Here is a 20,143-nt window from a genome sequence, read left to right as displayed (position 1 = left end):
GATCACAAGTGAGATGTGAGGGAGAATAGCGGAACCAAACGTGAGCCAGAAATAGATGGTGTATCCCAGAGCATCCTCTTTTTACAGTATCCTGTGAATGTTTTGGGAGTAGGAAGCAGGGTTTATTAGATTAGAGTAGACTAGATTTATGTGATTAAATATTTACTACAAAATCAGATAAAGCACTTATAAACTTCATCTTCATTGGTGGTTTCCAAATGCTAAATAAAACATTTGATCCTGCCATAACCGGTTTGGCTCAGTGGATAGAGCGTCGGCCTGCGGACTGAACGGTCCCAGGTTCAATTCCGGTCAAGGGCATGTACCTGGGTTGCGGGCACTTCCCCAGTGGGGGATGTGCAGGAGGCAGCTGATCGATGTTTCTCTCTCATCGATGTTTCTAACTCTCTATCTCTCTCCCTTCCTCTCTGTAAAAAATCAATAAAATATATTTTAAAACAAACAAACAAAAAAAAAACATTTGATCCTAAGTGGGCTTCATCATTAGTGCTATTCACAGATTATTTCTAGCTTTCATTTCCTAGACATTGCACTTCCTCTTTGAAGTCTGATGTGGTCATGTGACCACCTTCGGCTATGTGATTTGTGAGTGGGAACCTTACAAGTCAATGTACAGTTTGCCACATTTCCTTCCCACTGCAGAAATGATTAAAGCCTGTGTTGAGATGTGCATCTACTAGTTTGAGTCTCTGAGGGTCTCTAGTGAGCTAAACCTTTCTTCTGACCTACTTGAGACATGTAGCAGAGTTGAGAATTAGGATTACAAACTGGACAATTTTGAGAGTGAAAGAGACAAAAGGACAATTCATAAATGTATGGTCATCCTTGGGAGATCTAAACTTGTGTTAAGCCACTGAGATTTATGGGTTGGTTTTCACTGCAGGATAATTTAGCCTCTCTTGATTAGTAAATCAAGGCATGATTAAACAGTTTATAATACCCTATTTCAAGAAGGCTAACAGGTGAACCATGCAGTTCTCACTATAACTGTGAAGGGTTAGTAAGAATTTGAGTTCCAATATCTATGTCTAAGGTGAGGTCATCTATTATTGGTTCTGAGAAGTAAGTAAACTTCTGGGATCCAGAGCCCTTGGTTTCCATGTGAAGGCTCTCCTCATTTGGATCTTGCAAGGACATACCTGTAGAGGCAATGCATTAGGCAGAAGGCAGCTGACATCAGAAAAGGGTTAATATTGCCCAGAAAGACAAGTCTCCATTTTGCCTGTATGTTCCTATGTGGCTCTGCTTAAAAGTATAGCACCAAATTTACCCCCAAAGAGAGCCAAGTCAACTAGGGGATGTTTGATTTGGCCAATAGAATATTGTAGAGAAAATAAATAAATAAATGTGCATGCCTTTAGGTTAAGCAAGCACTTTCAGGTTTGCCATTGCATTCTGTTCCTTTTTGTTGTTATACCTTATTTTTTCCACGTCTTCACTTCAATTACATTACATGCATGGCTCCTGAAGGCATTTGAGTTTGAACCTCTACAGAGAGACTTTGTGCCTAAGATGGAAAGAGTACATAGGGCCAATGCTCAGGTGTTCAGTGTGACATAGGGAAAGCAGACATAAATGTTAACAACTTCACTGAGATGATCTCTCAGCACTCCTCAGTACCATCAGCTTGACCTGTCTCTTTGCCATTCCTGGGGCCAACTTGATATCCAACCCCAGAAGCAAGGTAAGCCCAACTAGATGAATATGAATAACTTCTCTCACATGATGTAGGGTAGGAAAAGAGAGGGTAATTACACATCTTGGAATAGCCAGTAGCATCTGCTCTTGCTAGCACATGCAGGGTAACTTTATTCCTTCTTTTGTGGTTAAATTGGAAAATGAGAAAGGAGATATAGGCTTTAAGTATTACCAGAATCAAAGCAATAGGTTCAAAATATCCTACTTCGCAATATTGCTCCAGTAGCAATGAGCACACCCAGTGTCAAGATCTTGGTTTTCAATACCATTTGTCAATAAAAGGAACCAGGATTCCTTAGAGAAATATCTGATTCTAGTTCTGGGATAGAGAAAATATAAAATAATTCTGGAGCATCTTGCAGTACAAAAAACATCTTCCTCACATCTCACACACACACAAACAAGGAGCAAGTCAAAGGTACTTTGGAGCCAACTGAAAGAGTCCTCAATGGCCAAAGCTGGAAAAAAAATGAGAAACAAAATAAATAATATAGTATTGGATTATAACCAAAATATAAAATATACATGAGTCATACTGATAGAGATAAATTATTGAACAAAATAAATGAGAAAGAAGAAACCTTCCTTTCAACAAATTCCATGAAAGAAAGAAAGAAAGATATAGATAGACAGATAGATAGATAGATAGATAGATAGATAGATAGATAGATAGACAGATAGAGTTAGAGAGATGTTCCTCACTTAGGAACTTAGTATGACACTCTCATGAGAGTGGGCTGGATTTAGTGACATTCTTCCAAAGGTTAAAGTATGGGAAGAGGAAAATGGTAACTTCACAGTGGAATCTGGCAAATGCTGCCTTAAACAAGTGATGAAAGTAAGCATCAACTGTGGTGCCACGTGGATCTCAAATACTCTCTGAAGTGAGAACACCACACACTTCTCTGTGGTGTTCTTTCCAGAAACCCATAACCTCAATCTAATCATGAGAAGACATCATACAAATCCAGATTGGAAGATATTTTACAGTACTCCTCAAGACTGTCAAGGTCATGAAAAGTAAGAAAAGACTGAGAAACTATCAGAGGACAGAAGAAAGTGGGGAGACACAACAACTAAATGCAATGTAGTATCCTGTATTAGATTGTGAAAAAAAGAGGTCATAAATAAAATAACTGATGAAATCTGGATAACGTCTGAAGTTTAGTTAATAGTTATGTACTGATGATGATGATGATGATTATGATGATGATGACGATGATGTGTATGTGTGTGTATGTGCACATGTGTGTGCCTGGATTGTTTGTTTGCTTATTTATTTGTGTGTGAGTGCTAACATCTTCTTTTTTCAGTGGTGGTTTCTTGGTTGTGACAAATGCACCATGATGATGTAGGATGTTAACAATGGGAGAAACTGGGTGAGGAATATACAGGAATTCCCTGTTGGTTTTATTTTCAACCATTTCTTACATTTTCAACATTTCTGTAAATGTAATTTTTATTCTAAAATAAAAATTCTACTTAAAAAAAACACCTCTTGGCTGTACTCTGGAATCAGATGTAGACAACCCAGCTGTAGACCTCTTCTAGGCACATCTCTTCTCAGAAGGACAAGAATGAGCTTACACAGAACCCACGTCTTCCCTTCTTTACCATGTCCCAGATACTTCAGACCCTGTAATACCTTATCTACATGTCCCAAACTTGTGCAGGCCTCTTCTGGGCCTCCAAATTCCAAAGGGTGGACTCTGTGATCTTTTAAGCCCACCCAGGCCTTGGTGCTGGCCGTTGGGAGGCTGTTGGCAAGGTAGTGTGGACAGAGCTTTGGCAGGTAAGCTAGCGTGCCTACATGCAGCAGGCTTCCTGTGTGGTGAGACAGAGTGAGGGGATGGGAAAGGAAGGTGAGTGGGCTGTCAGTGTGGATCGAGAGCCAGAGACTAGTTGTCTCATGCCATCATATTCTAGAGGAACTCTGAAGAGTCCAAGAATTCTAAGGTTGAGCCTGGCCCTCCCAGATCTTTCTAAAGACATATTTGTGAGAGTATACTAATTTACTGGTCTCTTATCTTGATGTAAAACAACTAAGTATTTAGACATATGGCATGGGGTCTCCATTGGTATCTTGCTTGGGCCCTGTGTGTACAGGGTGAGAAAGGACGTGGGATGGTCTATGTGATGCTTTCCCTGCACCCACTCAAAGTGGCGCTAATGGTTTGTTGAACTCTCACCCCTGCTCTGTGTAGGTATATCATAGTAAAGGGTGCAGACACCCAATTTAAAGGGCACACACCCTTTTCTTCACTTCTCCCATTCTCCTCTTGCCTACTGAGCCCAGAGCAACGGAAAAAGGAGAGATTTGGAAATGTCGTGTTTTCCCTCTAACACCCTGGTGCTCACCCAGGTTCCACCTCCACCTTCTTATCCCTCCACCCAACCTGATTTTAGCCTCTGCCTCTACATGGAGAACAAAGAAAGTTAATCTGAAAGGATTTAAAAAAGGGGTGGAGTGGAGTGGAGTGGTAGACTAGGAGAGTGATGGCGAACCTTTTGAGCTCAGCGTGTCAGCATTTTGAAAAACCCTAACTTAACTCTGGTGCCGTGTCACATATAGAAATTTTTTTATATTTTCAACCATAGTAAAACAAAGATTTATATTTTTGATATTTATTCTATATATTTAAATGCCATTAACAAAGAAAAATCAACCAAAAAAATGAGTTCGCGTGTCACCTCTGACACGTGTGTCGTAGGTTTGCCATCACTGGACTAGGAGGAAGAGAAGGAGTCACTGCAACCAGAAGATAAAAACATTCAAAGAACTATTTTTCAGTTTACAGTGGCATTTGCTCTGTGATTAACCTGAGGCTGAGAAACAAGTCATTTTCCACTTCACTGATGATTAAGTCACTATTTTTACTCCTAAGAATGACCATTTTCATCTTTTTCCTTTTACATAAATGAAAGTAATAATCTAGTAGCATTTAACAATGTGAAACATTCAAATAGAGGTCTTAGAAGAACATCTCTCTTTTAGCCCAAATAATATCTTCTCAAGAATGTGTTGATTCACTATGGAAGTCACTGTATGGTAGCTCATCAGAACCTCTAATATTCCAATCCCAGGCTTCGTCTCAGACCAGCTCACTCAGAAACTCTAAGGAGAGAATCTAGGCATATGTATTTGGGATTCCCCAAGAAATCCCAATGTGTAGCCAAATTTGAGAACCACTGAAATAATGTGTTAATTCACATACCTAACCCGTTAACTAAGCCATCAACCAACAGCTTCACTTTCCATATATTGCTCTGTCTCCTGGCTGCTTTACACCAGCCCATGATTCGTGTCAGAGTAGACATTCATTCCAGGCCCCCAGGACATGATTGTGTAAATTTTTTTTAAAATATATTTTATTGATTTTTTACAGAGAGGAAGGGAGAGAGATAGAGAGTTAGAAACATCAATGAGAGAGAAACATCGATCAGCTGCCTCCTGCACATCTCCCACTGGGGATATGCCCGCAACCCAGGTATATGCCCTTGACCGGAATCGAACCTGGGACCTTTCAGTCCACAGGCCAACGCTCTATCCACCTAGCCAAACCGGTTTCGGCCATGATTGTATAAATTAAAGCAGGTATCCCCTCCTTCCAGACACATTGCTTCATTCTGTTAGAAAATTCTCTTAATATTGTAAACTGACTACACAAGAATAAAATCTGTTCATCTCTCATGAAATTGTTGTAACAAATATACAGATCAATGATATCTGCAATGCAAATAAAGAATCTTTGTATGCAGCAGCCTTGTACAGCACACAACCTGTACAACCATATATGATAACCCTCATTTAATCAGGGGAGGTGTGGGATTCCAACTCCCTAAATCCCTAATCTGAGCACAGCCAACTTGCTCTTTGACTCCTTTCCAGTCAGGATAATCCATCAAGCAGGGGCATATATTTCCAAAGCTTAAATACACACTCTTAGCACTGAGAAAGGCTTTTGTTCTTTTTTTAGTAGATTACCTAAGTGAAAAGTCCTATAAAAGGCATAGAAATTAAATCACATTAAGTTATTTATTTAATGAGCCATCTTTATTAAAAATTATGATGTTGCATGAAATTGGAGCTGTCCTGGAAAATCTGAGAAGGATGGCTGCCAACCTCTAACTTCCAGATTGAAACCCTGCAGCTCTGCTCTCCAGTCCCCCATGAGGGAATGTTGTGCCTCATTTTGCTCTCTACACCCAGCAGGTTCCTTGCAGTGTAGAGGGCACTGGGGACTATGGTGGCTCTGACCGTCCTTGCTGTGCTCTCCCTCAATGGCCTCTCATGCACAGAGATGGCTGCTTGAGAAGAAACAGCTAATCCTTGTATCTCTTTTCTTACTAAGCCTTAGTAAGCACAGCATGATGGCAATGCCATGGGGGAACCTGGGCTCACTGATGACTGAGGAAAGGAGAGCCAGAAACTGACAAGGGTGGTGATGTTCCAAGAGACACACGGAGCATTTGTCCCACAAAAGATCAAGAAATGCACCTTCAGAAGAGGAATGCTGGGAAACACCATTTGTGGACTTGAGCAGAGCATCTTCTCCGCCCACCCATGGATGACTCTAACCTTGGCCCCAACTTTGCTGGCCCTCATCAGATAACGAGAAAACCCTTACTCTTCAACAGGGACCTTGTTTTCTCTCTTTGCTTCCAGTGACTGTTAGGCACCTCCAAAATCCTTTCCCAGCAGCTCTTTCCTGAGAACTTGCACATTCCTTCCTTTTCCCCAAATTTACCATCAATTTCCTCAAGTCTCAAGATGACAGTAACTCCAGTGTCTTTTTGTCATTAATGTTTGCCTGATCATGTAAGTACATCCACACTGATAAGCATAATAGAGAGTTGATTCTAGAAGGATAAGGTACATTTATCATGATGGAGGAGGAAGTAGTTATCACAATGGCAATTCAGGGTGGATATTTACACATTTTTAAAGAATTACTATGCTTCAGGTAATGCTTTATAATAAGGTGTTCAAGTTGCTGTTCACACAAATCTTCTTACTGATAAACTTAAGGCCTGGCTGCTCTCCTGGGACAGAGATGTCAGAGAACAAGCTCATGTCAGACACAACAAGTCTTGGATGCCTGAAAAGGAGTGCTCTGAAGTCGAGAACAGAACATAAAAAAACATAAACTCTAGGATTACCACAGGGAACAAGTCAGATGTCAGAAGCAGCTCATAGAGCCATGAAGAGGCCCTAGAATCTGGATATGGGAGCCAGAATTTATATTCCAACTCTATGACTTACTAACTATATTAATGTTTGCCTGATTATGTATGTACATCCACACTGATAAGCATAATAGAGAGTTGAGAGAATTGTACACTATAAAATGGTGAGTTTTGAACAAGTAAGATCTTGTGGGCCTAATTTCTTCATCTGTAAAATATGATATTAACTATATCTACTTTTTAAAGTATATAATAAGGAATTTTTATAAAAAGGTGTTCAAGCAAAAAATTGCACTCAAATCTTCATAGAGACACTATTTACAATAGCCAATTGGTGGGCTTAACCCAAATGTCAACAACTGATGAATGGATAAACAAAATGTAATAGATCCATACAATAGAAAGGAAGAAAGTATTGATACAAATTACTGCATGGATGAACCTTTAACATTACGTTAAGTGAAAGAAGCCGGACACAAAAGGCCACATATTGTATGATTCATTCATAATGAATAATCAAAATAGGTAAATCCATAGAGACAGAAAGCAGATCAGTGGTTGTCAAGACCCAGAAGTAGGGAGGATTGGGAAATGACTTCTTAATAAATACAAGGTTTCCTTTTGGGATGATGAAAATATTCTGGAACTAGATAGTGATAATGGTTGCATACATTGTGAATGTTCTAAATGCCACTAAATTGTACACTATAAAATGGTGAGTTTTGTTACATGTGTTCCAATACAGGTACCAAAAAAAAAAATATGTAAAGCACTTAGTACAGTTTCCAGCACTTGATAGACATTCAATAAATAGCATTTCTTATTCTTCTTTGATTGGCAACATTTTGTTAAGTTTGCTTGCTCTCTCCCGAGGCCCACAGAATGGAGATGAACACAAGGTGCATCTCAATGGCAGAACCAGATTTGCACCTGGAACCAAACTTGCATCTGGCAAGAAAGTCTAGGAAATGTGCTACTAAAGGAAGTATCAGCAAAGGGCTAATAACGAATATGGAGCACAGCAGGCCACCATGTGTCCCCACAAGGATGACGTTCTCAAGGTGTCTGCAGCCTTGTACAGGAGTTTTCACTACACATCACTATGGCCCCATCTCAGGACACAGTGCTGGGCTGCATCATCAAAGTTTCTTCTTCAGGAGGTCTGGAGTGGTGCTTAGCACATGAACTTTTAAAATCTCTGCAAGTAACTGCACGGCCAGGGCTGGGGACCGCGAGCCTAGAAAGTAGGCCAGGACAAGACTACGAGGAGAGAAATGAGAAGATAGAGAGGAAGTGTTATACAAGCTCAAGACAAGCCTGGGGAACTCCCAGCTTCCATCTGGGGGAAGCATGGGAAAGGAGCTCAGGAAGGTTTTGTGGAGGAGGTGGCATCTGTAGCAGGAGAATTGGAATATGAGTTGACGGGACAAAAGCCATTCCAGGTAGACAAAATGGATGGAGCCAAGCCCTGGTGGTAGGAGAACCTAAGCCCTGTTTGGGGATCAGCAGCTTTTGTTATGGACTGAATGTCTGTGTCCCTCTTCAAATCATATTTTGAAACCCTTACCCCAGTGTGGCTGTATTTAGAATAAGGAAGTAATTAGAGTTAAATGAGGTCATAGGGTGGGGCCCTGATCTGATAGGATTCTCTCTCTCTCTTTCCTCACTCCTCCCTCCCCCACCTTCCGTCACATGCACGTACCAAGGAGAGGCCATGTGAGGACACATGGACACTGAGAGAAGGCAGCCATCTACAAACCAGGAGGGAAGCACTCACCGGAATCTGACCATGCTGGCATCTTGATCTTGGACTTCTGGTCTCCAGACTATAAGAAAATACGTTTCTGTTGTTTAAGCCACTCAGTCTATGATATATTGTTATGGCGACCTGAGCTGACTATCACGTTTGCTCACAGCATAGTATGATTCAGTAGGTAATGACTGAGTCTGGAAGGTAGGTTAGATCCTGGAAGGCTTTGATGAAAGTTCTTGGGTAGATGATAGTTCATAAGAATTCCAGTTTTTATAATGATGCCTGAGGTATTGTTTGGACTCCCACCGAAGAAAGACTCAGTATAAAGATAAGCTTGTTATTTCTGGGAAAACCCTTATTTGAAAATGAGCTTCTGCCCTCAAAACACTCTTGAGAAATCTGTCCAGTGAAATTCTAGCTCTGAGGTATGTAAGCTTCTGGTGATTTATTCTGAAGTGTAGGCTGAGTCTGCAAGTGAGCAGAGAGTCTAGCTTATTAGGAGAAACTGAGTTAGCACCAGAGTCTCCCAATGCCCCTTTCTCAATATTCATTGTTCCAGAAGGACATAGGAGTCTCATTAAATAGCTTTTCCTCATGGAAAACAATGATTGCTGAAGAACAAATATAAAATCAATAACCTTTTCAGAAAGAACTGAGAAGACCAGGTGATGAGGGCTTTTCTTCGCAAGCTCTGGAGAGAGGAACCAGAGTTTACCATCAGAGTGATCATCACCAGAAACCTCTAGGACACTAATGGTTTCTAGGACATATAATAATGACTTTCATGCAGTTCCCTCTACCTTCATATGTGCCAGATACTGTGTTCCATGTTTTATTTATGTTTCTTTTAATCTTGATAACAACTTTATGAGTTAAGTATGCTTATTCCATTTTGTAGATGAGTACACTGAAGTCCAGAGAAGGCCAGATGTGTCCTTTGGAAGGGAGCCAGGCAAGCAAACCCAGATAGAATCTTAAGGCCACCTCTACTCTGACCGGCCATAGGCTCCCTCGCCCTGCCTCCATATCATTAGACTGAAAGGAATCCAGAAGCAGCCTGGAACATGTTATCCCAACCATTCCATCACAAATGGAGATGCCCATTAAGGAGTCAATACCAAAGGAAGGATAGATGTCAGAGATCTTGCTTCATTTACTTTGGGTGTGACTGGGGCATGTGTATTGTGCAAAATCTCCCCTGGTGATTCTTATGTGTTTCCCTAGTTAGAAGCATCCTTAAGTAGATCAGGCAGCCTCCCATCAATATTCATTTTGGCCAGGTGCTGGTCGAAAGTCTTCATATAGAGAGTCCTGTTTGTGACCTGAATTTACATACTAGTACAGTGAAGTTCTCTCCACCAAAGACACACAGCTCAAAGACATTCTATTCAGGGACCCTCTCATGAGGATGGATATACTGTTGGTGGTTCAATTAAATGGAGCTACCTATCTCGAGTAGGCTGAATTACAATAAAAAAAAATCTATCCTTGGCTTTTATCACTGTAAGAAATAGCTGTTAAAAATACTTCTCATTATTTCACAGAATTGTTGTTAAATGCTTTGTATAGTGAGTTGAATAGTGTCCTCCCAAAATGATATGTCCAAATCCTAACTCCTGAAACTTATGAATGTGATTTACTTGGAAATAGTATCTTTGCAGATAGGATTAAGTTAAAGATCTTGAGATGAGATCATCCTGGGTTTAAGCTGGGCCCTAATCCAATGGCTGGTGTCCTTACAAAAGAGAGGAGAAGGAGTTTTGCAATGCAGAGGGGAAGGCCAAGTGAAGGCAGAGGCAGAGATTGGAGTAAAGCCAAGGAACACAAGAATGCCAAGAAGCTAGGAGAGAGGCATAGGTTCTCCATCAAGCCCTCCAGAAGCAACCAACCCTGCCAACATCTTGATTCTGGCCTTCTGGCCTCCAGAATTGTGAGAAAATAAATTTCTGTTGTTTTAAGCCACAAATTTGCAATAATTTGGTATAGCAGCCCTAGGAAACTAATGCACTTGGTATATGATATTACACTTAATACCAGGGATTAGACAATAAATTCCCTTTCAGAATTCAGTACAAGGAAGTATGTGTCTCTCCCAGTAAGCATGCATACTTCCCCTTACTGAACAAGGAATTGGGCAGTGGTTGTCAACCTTCTGGCCCTTTAAATACAGTTCCTCATGTTGTGACCCAACCATAAAATTATTTTCGTTGCTACTTCATAACTGTAATGTTGCTACTGTTATGAATCGTAATGTAAATATCTGATATGCAGGATGCTCTTAGGCGACCCCTGTGAAAGGGTCGTTCGACCACCAAAGGGGTCGTGACTCACAGGTTGAGTACCGCTGAATCAGAGGGTTGCAACCCGACACATTCTGCACTCTTCTTGTCAGAAAGCTCTGATGGAAGTTAGGGCTTACATTCTGTGATTGCCCATCCTGGATCTTGCTATAAACATCTCCTTGCTATTCTGTGTTCCTGTGCCCTCTTCCATTGTGAATTTTATTTTTAATTTGCTTACTCTCTGTATATGTAGTTTTATTATAAATCACCTAAAATCTCTTTTGAAAAGAAATGGTCACAAAATTATAAATAGCAGAGTGACTAAGAGAGTGGGCTCAGGAACCAAATTTCCTAGGTTCAAATCCCAGCCCCATAATTTAGGGGCTGTGGGGTCACTCCATGCCTCAGTTTTACTCAATTGTGAAGTGGGAATAATGCTAGTAGATGCCCTCTAGGGCTGCTGTAAGGATTAAACAAGTTCATACATCCATACAAAGAAAGCACTTAGAACAATGCCTGACATATAAAAGCGTTCAATAAATGTTAGCCATTACTATTATTTATCCATATCACTGCCTTAGGTAAAACCCTCTGCTGGAGGTTCATTGTCTACAGGATGAAGTTCAAGCTCACTATCACAGCACACAAGATTTTCTTCCTGGGGCTGTAGCTTGTCTCTTGACACGGTGTCCTGTCTGACCCTCCAGCAACGCTGACCACATCTGCTGCCCTTGGCTGTCTGCTGGGCTGGGGATGCCCTGGCTGGCTCCTACTCACCTTCCAGACTCGGCTCTGGGTGGCCTTCTCCAGAACCTGGCCAACCCTGTGGCAGATCACCCTCATCTGTTTTCCTCGGCTCCCTGGGCCTGCCTCCATCTCCAGCCTGGCCACTTCCCCAACCTGTTAGAGCAGTGATGGTGAACCTATGACACGCGTGTCAGAGGTGGCACGCGAACTCATTTTTTTGGTTGATTTTTCTTTGTTAAATGGCATTTAAATACATAAAATAAATATCAAAAATATAAGTCTTTGTTTTACTATGGTTGCAAATATAAAAAAATTTCTATATGTGACACGGCACCAGAGTTAAGTTAGGGTTTTTCAAAATGCTGACACGCCGAGCTCAAAAGGTTCGCCATCACTGTGTCAGAGAGACCTGCGCTGTGTCTCTCTAGTCCAGGCTCATTTCAGGTGTCTCTGTGGGAAGAGAAAGGAAGCACTGAAGCACTGAAGACTGAACTGCTAGTCTGTGGTGAGGGCGGAGCCTGCCTCCCCCCGCCCCCCGCCCCCCCAGGATAACCCCTGAGGAGGTAAAGCTCCAGAGGTTCCACAAACCACACCCAGCCAGTCAGCGCTTGAGATAGAAGCCGGCTTTCCATCAGGGCCTTTGCCTCTCAGGACTGGTGTTGCTCAGTTGGCTAAGTGTCACTCTGCACTGAGCGAGCACCACTGGCCTCTGCTTTTGAGGTTAAAGAATCACAGCCTCTGAGAGAGAGCTTCCCGGTGGCTTTGTTTAATCAAGTTTGGAAGTGTGACATTAAATCCCCTGAGAAGTTTTCCCCTTGTGTCCTTTTTTTTTTTTTTTTCAGTGTTATTGGGGTATAATTAAGAAATAAAATTGTTATTTATTTATTTATTTATTTATTTATTTATTATAATTTCTTAATCCTCCCCTGAGGATAGTTTCCCATTGATTTTTAGAGAGAGTGGAAGGAATGAAGGGAGGGAGGGGGAGAGAGAAACACCAATGTGAGAGAGACACATTGCCTCCCTTATGCACCCTGACTGAGCTCGGGATCAAACCTGCAACCCAGGGATCAAACTGCAACCCAGGTATGGGCCCTTGATCAGGAATTGAACCTGTGACCCTTCGGTGTGAGGGCCAATGCTATAACCACTGCACACACTGGCCAGGGCAATATTGTCAGCTGTTTAAAATATACATTGTGGTGATTTGCTATACATATGTATTGTGAAAGGACTCCCACATCTAGCTAATTAACACATCCATCACCTCATAATTGATCTTCTTTTGTGAGAACATTTAAGTTCTACTCTCTGAATAAATTTGAATGATATAATAGTGTTATCAACTATTGTCACCATTATACTTTATATACTCAGACCCTATTTGTCTTATAACTGAAAGATTGTACCCTTTTACCAACATCTCCCTATTTCCCCTCCACCCCCAGCCCCTGGCAACCACTTTTCTACTCTGTTTCTAGGAGTCTGACTTTTTTTTTTAGACTCCACATATCAATGATGCCATGCAGTATTTGTCTTTCTCTGTCTGGCTTATTTCACTTAACATAATGCCCTCCAGGTTCACCCATGTTATTGCAAATGGCAGGATTTCCTTCTTTCTCGTAGCTGAATGATATTCCTCATGTTCTTATTGAGGATTTCAGATCTAGAAGGAGAGAGAGAGAGAGAGAGAAACAGGGACAGAAACCCAGAGAGAAAGAATTGGTCAGGCATTGCCCTGTGGTTCTCATCTGAGAATCAAAGAATATCAAACTCAAGGAAAAGACCCGCATGTGGACCTGGGTTTAGCTGGCCTTGGTTCCCACCCCCACCCATAGCCCAGCTCTTCAGGGTCTCCCCACATTTCTACTGAGAACCGTTATTTCTACCAAGAGCAGGAAACATGAGTGTGAAGGCTGCAGACCTAGTGTGTGAGGCTCTGCTCACCTTCTGGGACTGGGGTGTGAGCCCACAGTGTGTGTGTGTGTGTGTGTGTGTGTGTGTGTGTGTGTGTGTATGTGTGTGCGCGCGAGGGGGGGGTCGCGGGGGGCGGGGAGGAGGAAGGGGGGAGCAACCAGGCTGCAGGTTCCCTGACAAGGGACCCCTTCCTTCCCCAGGGCCCTCCCAGGGCTGCACCTTTGGCACTCTCCACCACTCAGGAAGCCCTTGGGGGTCTCTGTGCCTGGTATGCAGATGCAGCAGCAAAGTGAGGAGTTATTCCAGCAAGAAGAGGCAGTGTTGGTGGGGAAGTGGGAAGGAAGCACAGGGACTTCTCAGGGCAGCCTGCTGCCATCAGCCAGGGTGGAAACAAATGAGCCTGGAGTCGGGCAGCCCTGGGTTAGCGCCCAGTGTGTGAGGAAGAGGGACATGGGCACCTGCTGCATCCAGGCTAGATTGCAAGGCCCGCGGATGGGTCGCCAGCACCAGGCCCTCCGCTCTGCACCCGTCCACGAAGGCTGTCGCAGCTCACACTGTCCGGCAGCCAGACATCCCGGTGCATCATTCTCTACCACCCCCACCTCCCGGCTGCTCTATCATGCAGCCCAGACTGCCAGGAGCAAAGGTTGATCCTCCTTCAAGGTCACTGGGTCTAGTTTCCTCATTCAGCAGGTGGGGAAATGGAACTCAGTGGTGCTCATAGCAAGATCAGACCTGTTTCAAACTTGAGTTGCAAGTGAATGCATCTCTGACTTTGGAGCAGGGCTCAGATGGTTTCCAGAGAGGCCACAAGCCAAAGTCAAGTGCAACCCAGGAGGCAAGGCACGAATCAAAGTCATAGCAAGTGCAGGACTAAAGGCAGTGGAGCAACCCGCAGCCTGAGTTGTGGTCTAGAGCTAAGGTTAGACATCATCAGAGCAAACAGGTCAACAGAGGATTATTGAGCACCTAGTAAGTGTCAGGCACCCCTGTAAGTGCTGAGGACAGAGCAGGAATCTACATTCCTTACTGAGAAAGAATGGCTGGTGGGCCAACCCAAGTCTGAAAGGTGCACTGTGGTGTGGTGAGGGGCTGGGCTCTGTTGGAATTTGACTCCTCTTTATCTCTTATCTGTGTGAACTTAGGCAAACCGCAGAACACTCCGTGCCTCAGTTGCCTGATCCATAAAGCGGGGATATTAAGAGCAACAGCCTCAAAGAGCTGCTGTGAAGATTATATTGGTTAAGCAAAGCACTAAACCTGGTGAGAATTTAGTGATTATCATCCTGGACACCATTCTTATAATGCTGGGATGCGCACTGCTTGCCCTGCAGAGCATTTTAAAAAGGCCACCTGGGGCCGAACAGCTTGTGTTTCATCAGTGTTGACAAATTGCTGCCTGACCTCAGACAGGTCACTAATTGTTCTCAGCTTCCATTCCATTCCCCTGCCTTGCAATGGCAGAGGAGGGGAACGCCAACTTGCTCAAGAGGAGGGATGATGCAGGCTTGCTCAAGAGGCACCAGGAGGCAATATGAGGCCACCTCCAGCAGAGACAGGGTGAGCAGCTCCGTGTTTGCCATGGAAAGAGGTGGCAAGGCAGCCTGATTGCAGGGAGGGTGCCCAAGCCTTCCTCTGGGTGGGAGCTCAGGGCTTCAGGAGCGTGTGTTCTCGTGAACTGCTGGAAGGGTAGCGTCTGGAGCTGTCAGGCCATGATTTATTGAAAGCTGTGCTCAAGTTAAATCGAGAGTGAAAAAGTTAATTACTGGGCTCTCATAGTAGTTTTAAATACATAATGGCCTCATTTTGATGAAGTTTGGAATAAGAACAAGGAAGGAGAGGATTCAGTGTTTTGCAAATACAACTCAGAAAGACTTGTGCTGTTTATCTGATTTGCTGTCTCCAGGATGCAGTCTAACATAATGTGAGTGTCCAGCCATTAAGAAAAACAAAAACGCCCTTTGTTGTATATCTGTACTGTCCACTATGGTAGCCACAAGCCACAAGCCATGTGTGGCTATGGAGCACTTGAAATATGGCTCATCCAGGTTAGATGTGCTGTAGGTATGTACCCTGGATTTAAACATCCACTGCATGCCAGGCACATGTTAGGCCTGGGAGACAGGGGGGTGCAAAGGTCTAAAAGACAGGGGCTCCAGCACTCAAGGATCTGGCCGTCTCCTAGTGAAGCCAGAGTCACAACAAAGAGGCCATCAAATAGCACGGTGAATGATGAATGCTGTGGTGCTCACCTGCTCTGTGCAGAAGTTCCATTTTGTAAAAAGATAGATGGCCAGGCCAGGCCAGACAGACTAATCATTTTCTTGCAATTTTTATTTTAAGAAATTAAAATTTTCAAACAGAAAAGGTAGAATAACAGTGCAATAAACACTTATTTATACACATATTAAGATAGATGAGAGATGATAGATAGATTGATAGTTATAGATAGATAGATAGATAGATAGATAGATAGATAGATAGATAATAGATATAAATATGCACACACTCTTTTTCCTGAATGATTGGGAAATAATATTGAGACAGTATGACCTCAGCTAAAAGCATCAGCATTCACAGCACAGACCTACTGATTTAATAGGTCTGCAGCAGGGCCCTGACATCAAGAGTTTTAAAAATTCTCCATTTGGACACACAGCCAAAGTCAAGGGATTATGGGGATCAGGCCCCTCTTGAGAAAGCGAGAGGCTTTTTGGAGGCGACAAAGCCAAAGTTGCGTTTTAAAAATAAATATCCCCAGCTAAATAATAGAGAGAGGGAAGTTCTAAGCAAAGATAATAACACAGACTCAGAGGCTGGAAATGCCATGCAGTTTAGAACTCTCGGAGCACAAAAGTGCAGGAGGTGAGGCTGGAAAGAGGACAGAGTCATGGGAGCCTGAAATGGCAGTTGGGGGAGTCATGGGGAGCCACTGAGTGTTTCAGGCCGAGGAGGACATGTCAGTCTAGCTGCCAGCTGGAGAACAGGGTGAGGGAGAAATGATGGAGAAGGGAATACCAGGTAAACTATTGCATTAGTCCTAGGGAGGGCCATGGGAGTCTGAACCGGGGCAGCAGTGGGTCTTCAGAGAGAAGAGGGAAGGATTGGAGGGGAATTTGACTAAGAGACCCATCAGAACCCCCTGGCTTTTGGTTCACTTTCCCCCACTCTGGGCTGGAGTGTTCCTATCTGCAAACTTACTTCTCCAAGACAGGGTGATGCAAAGAACTGCTGCCCCAAATCAAATCACTCTTGCCAGGGACCCAGTTCTGAGAGCTGCACTTCTGCCCTGTCCATGGGGTGCCTTGTCCTGGAATCTTGTCCTTGCCTTGTTCCTGCCCTTGTGCCTGCATCCTTCTCACTCTGTCAGAGGTTCCTGAGCCTTTTGCCTGGGTCTCTGAGTTCCACCTGCCCCCGTCTTCCCCCCAAAAAACAAAAAAAACTAACAACTCTGTTTTCTATGTACTGCTGGGCCCCTCATGGATGCCAGCTATGCTGCTGGGAAGTGAAGGCCTGTGGTAGAGCCTTCGGGATACCTTTCTCTACCTGCCATAATGGACGTCCCACTCACTGCCCCACCCACTCACCACCAGCCCTTTCCCTCTCAGTTACCACGGCCATGGCACACTTCCCCATGTCTGGTTTCCATTTCCTCATTTGCACACTAGCTGGAGGCTTGCTCAAGTGATGCCAAGGTGTCTTGCAAGTCACACATTGTCTCATGCTCACCTCTGATCAAGGATAGCCGTGAGTGTCAGAGCACAAGCAGGACGCTCATCCCTGGGCTGTGGCTATCCTAAGATTTAGCCTCACGGCCACAAAATTCGATATTCAGTAAAAGCAAAACCACCAGACAGGCTTGATTTTAGTCACTATCCCAACAAACATGCGTTGGTCAGTTGATTATATTGTTGAATAATATGCTAAATATCTCATTGCTGTCCTCATTCACCTAGTATTCTGGCTAATGCTTCCCTCCATTTATCTTAAGTATGTTTAGCTCTTTTTATTTCCCTCAATTTTGTAAATTGAAACAGAGTGCCTACCACAGCAGCTACCTGTAGAAAGGTCAGGACAGAAGAGAGACATCATTTGAGGACAAACGAAGTCAGGCCTGACCCTTGGACTTGTGTTTTCAAGTTCTGCCCTGTTGGCTGTGCCCAGAATGAAATTTGGCTGCCATCTGGCTGTGGTGGCCCGGACCCAGGGACACTGTGTTTGTGGGCAGATCACAAGGGCCAGAGGCATCTCTGTTGCCAAACTCCTCCCGGGGGCGGGGGGGGGGGGGGAGTTCTGAATCCCAGGAACCCCCAAGGTGAAAAGGACGCGCAGGCCACCTACGTCAACCCCCCTTTTTATAAATAAGAAAACAAGGGCCAGAAATACCAAGTGCCTTCTCCAAGGTCGTCCGTCCAACTAGGATGTGCTTGTCTGTGCTGCCTCCGTCTTTCTGTCTGACCCAGAAATCCCACTTCCTGGACCTGAGAGCCCAGACCTGCTCCCACGCAGACACAGTGGCGTGTAAGCCAGGTTATCCACCGCAGCTGAGGCCCAGGAAGCCAGGAAACAGCCTTGGTGTCCACCGGTACTGGCTTGACTGCTCAGCAGAACACCAAGCACCTCTAAGGAAGAGTAGGCCGGTCTACGCGCCAATGTGGGAAGGTCCTGAAATATATTAAAGGAAGAATGCAAGGTGCTGAGCTGTGTGTGCGGTGTGTCATTATTTGAATGGAATTGGAGGGAAAGAGCCTAAATCTGTGTGTGTATATGAGTGTGTGTGTGTGTGTTTATCCTCCTGGGAGGTAATACTTTGACCTTGCTGGGGACGAGAGACAAACATTTTCAATGTAAGCAGTTTAAAGGTTTAGAATTATATTATTACATAATCAAAACTTGAAATAAACACCTAGGCCACATGGCAGGCTGGAGGCCAGTTAACTTGTCCAACCCATAAAGCTGGCAAAATGCCAGAGCTGCTCCTGAGACCCCGGCCTCTTTCCTCTTGACCCACACACACCAAAACGTTTTCCAAAACACTTCTGAATGTCTGGAACGAGAAAAGTGGTCAAATCGGAAAAAGGGAAAGCTTGGACACTGGAGGGAAAGGGTATAACGGGACTAGGTGAAGGGAGAAGACAAGAGGAGAGGGAGAGGGAGGCCGGCGGGGATGGAGGGTGGGAGTGGAGGATGGGTGAGCAGGAGTCCCCCAGAGCTAGGGGCGGACTTGGAGCCCGGGCCCTCATGGACTGGAGGGGCTGGAGTTCAGCTGTCCCTGTTCTTTACTAAGTGGCAACAGCGAGTGTGTCAGGAAAGGGCAAGAGGTTTCTGGGGCTCTGCCCTTCTGTGGAAGGGTCGTCAAACCCACCAGACCACACACAGGCCAAGAATCCATCGCCACATACTCCCCTCTATTCCTCAGGTGTGGCTGGGCCTCAACTCAAACCCCCCCCAGCACAAACCCCCTCAGGGTCACTGCACCCCACCATGTTGTGCATGTTCCAACCACACCCCAGCCTCACACCAGATGGCTGGGCCTTAACCTTGGAGCCTCCTGAGAGTGACGCCCTCCAGGTGGCACTTGTCTCTCCCTCAGAAGTCTGACAACCTTGTGAAGGTACTGACTGGGGCAGGGGTAATTGCTGATTTGGCCATGCTCTCGTCTCCATTTTCTAAATGCGCCCCTCCGGGTGAGAGAATATCTGTCAGAAGGCTATTTTAAGTGCTCTCCCTCCTCAGCTTTGGCCTCCTCAGAGCAGAAAAGGTGTGGGGGTCAAGTCCTGTGCCCCATCCTCGCTCTCTCATGATGCAGAATGAAGCTATGGTTCCCTAAAAGCTTAAGTGCAGGCCCCAATGCCTTCCCTCTGCCCCACACCCTTTGGGGTCAGGGCCCCTTCTCTCTTTCTCTCTCTCCCTTCCTTATTCTAAAATCAATTTTTTAAAAATGAGTTGGGAAGTGTTCCCATCTCTTTAAAAAAAAGTTTGTGCACATCCTACCTTATTTTATGTGTTCCTTCCCCACCTCCCCCCGCCCCCCCTCCCGACATCCTACATATAGAGAAGTCATCCTAAAGAACAGCTCTCATCATATCACTTACCTACCAAAAACCTGCGATGGCTTCCTGTTTGGACTATAGAATGACGACTAAATGTTTAGTGATAGATTTACTTGAAAATATACATGGTGAGAGCCATTTCCCATTTTCTTATGTCTGTGAAGCTGAGGTCTGCCCTGGGACTGTGGCTGGGAGGTTTCTCCATTCCCGGTGGACTACCGTTCCAGCATGTGTCACTACCAGCTGCTCTTTAAGGCGAGGCCTGGCACCTGTAAGCCAGGGCTTCATCTTGTCTGGCAACTACCATGGCTGCTGAGACAGTTATTATCATCAGTTATGAACATCTGATCTGATGTGGGTATGAGAAAGGGAATTGATTGATGGTACCGGTTCCTAGTATTTGCCATTCATACTTATAAAGACCACAAAACCGAGTGAGTGTGTGTGTGTGTGTGTGTGTGTACACATTACCACAATCTGAACAG

The sequence above is a fragment of the Myotis nattereri genome (genome assembly GCF_964212035.1).
Source record: "Myotis nattereri genome assembly, chromosome: 3".
NCBI lineage: Eukaryota > Metazoa > Chordata > Mammalia > Chiroptera > Vespertilionidae > Myotis > Myotis nattereri.
The sequence above is the reverse complement of the archived record's forward strand: the minus strand, read 5'-3'. Positions refer to the sequence as shown.